The sequence below is a fragment of the Tupaia chinensis genome, unplaced genomic scaffold (assembly GCF_000334495.1).
Source record: "Tupaia chinensis unplaced genomic scaffold, TupChi_1.0 Scaffold143748_1, whole genome shotgun sequence".
Lineage (NCBI taxonomy): Eukaryota > Metazoa > Chordata > Mammalia > Scandentia > Tupaiidae > Tupaia > Tupaia belangeri.
In genome coordinates this window covers 123,365-125,097 of record NW_006203597.1, presented here as the reverse complement: position 1 = coordinate 125,097, position 1,733 = coordinate 123,365, and positions in this window count along the sequence as shown.

The following is a 1,733-nucleotide window of genomic DNA, read 5'->3' as shown; positions in this document are numbered from 1 at the left end:
TACCTAGCTGAGGACGTGAACCTCGGTCGACTATGTGGGAGTCCAGCGACATAGCCATTACACTAACTGCTGGTTCCCTTCTGGGGTTGATTCTAACTGGGGTCCTTTGTATTTCTTGGGTCTTGATGCTTGAGTGCTTCTCTAGACTCGGGAAATTTTCTTCCATGATTTCAAGGAATAGATTTTCCATGCCATTATTATTTTCTTCACCTTCTGGGATGCCAATTATTCTGATATTTGGGCATTTTATGGAGTCTAGTATTTCTCGTATGTTATTCTCGTGGTTTTTTTTTTTGTGTGTGATTTTCTCTATCTTTTTGGTGTTTTTTTCCTAGGTCAGATGTTTTGTCTTTTACATCAGAGATTCGATCTTCAGCATGATCTAATCGACTTTTAATACTTTCAAGGGAGTTTTTGATTTCCCCTATTCCAGACTTTATCTCTAATACCTCCATCTGGGTTTTTCTTTTTCTTTTCTTTTTCTTTCTTTCTTTTTTTTTTTTTGATATAAGCATTCTTCATTTCAAAATACATGTAATCACAAAAACAGTGTCCTAGATTCTCGGTTCAATGCTCTAGATCCTTTATATTCCAAATAAATTTCTGATTGATTGAAAATACATTTATTGAAAATAGGGGTCATGTCTTATACTTACTGTCACAAAATTTCAAGTTAAAAAAGATCCTAGAGATTATCTCATCAGTCATTATTTTAGAAGCCTTTGGAGTTAAGCTGATTTTATAAATGAGTGAATACTCTGGATGAGAAGGTGTCGCAAAACAAGTCAAAAGACAGCAAAGGCTACTCACATCCATTCAAAGAGATTCCATAAAAGAAGGCAGGCCCACTGCCAGCAGATCCTCTTACTTATCAAGACAGTTTTTTAAAGTAACTTTTTAATTTTTATTATCATCATAATCTTCTTTATGTTACATTGGATTACATATAACTTTACAGTGTATTACATTGCTTTTTCAGAAGGGAATGCCATGCATGTCAGTCAATACAGAGACATTAATCTCCCCACTTCATCATTCAATATCTTTTCAATGTTTTTCCCAATCATTATTATTATAATTCTAATTATACATATACCTTTACAGTGTATTACATTGCTTTTTCAGAAGGGAATGCCATGCATGTCAGTCAATACAGAGACATTAATCTCCCCACTTCATCATTCAATATCTTTTCAATGTTTTTAGTTGAGAATACTATACATGTCATCATCAACAGGTAATAAGCCATAACTGTTTCCCACTGATGTCCTGCCCCTCTATTTGTTCTCTTGCTATCTTTATCCTCTTCTCTTTACCCCCCCTCCCATTCCCCACTGTCTTATTCTCATTAAGTACTTTCACTGCTTTTATGTCCTCCAATTTTTCGCTCTCTACCATAGAGTGCAGATAGTTGGTATGTATTAAGTGGATACAGACAATATCTTTCTTTCATAGCCTGGCTTACTTCACTCAGCAATAGATTCTCCATATATGACTACTTTCTATCAAATGCCAGGGTCTTGTTATTTTTTTATGACTGAAGTATTCCATAAGTATATATACCACACTTTTTCAATCCATTCATCAGTTTGTGGACATTTAGGTTGGTTTCACGTCTTGGCAATTGTGAATAATGCTGCAATAAACATTGATGTGCAAGCACTTTTCTGACTGAGCGATCTCCTCTCTTTCGGGTAAATACCCAGAATTGGGATTGCTGGATCAAATGGTGG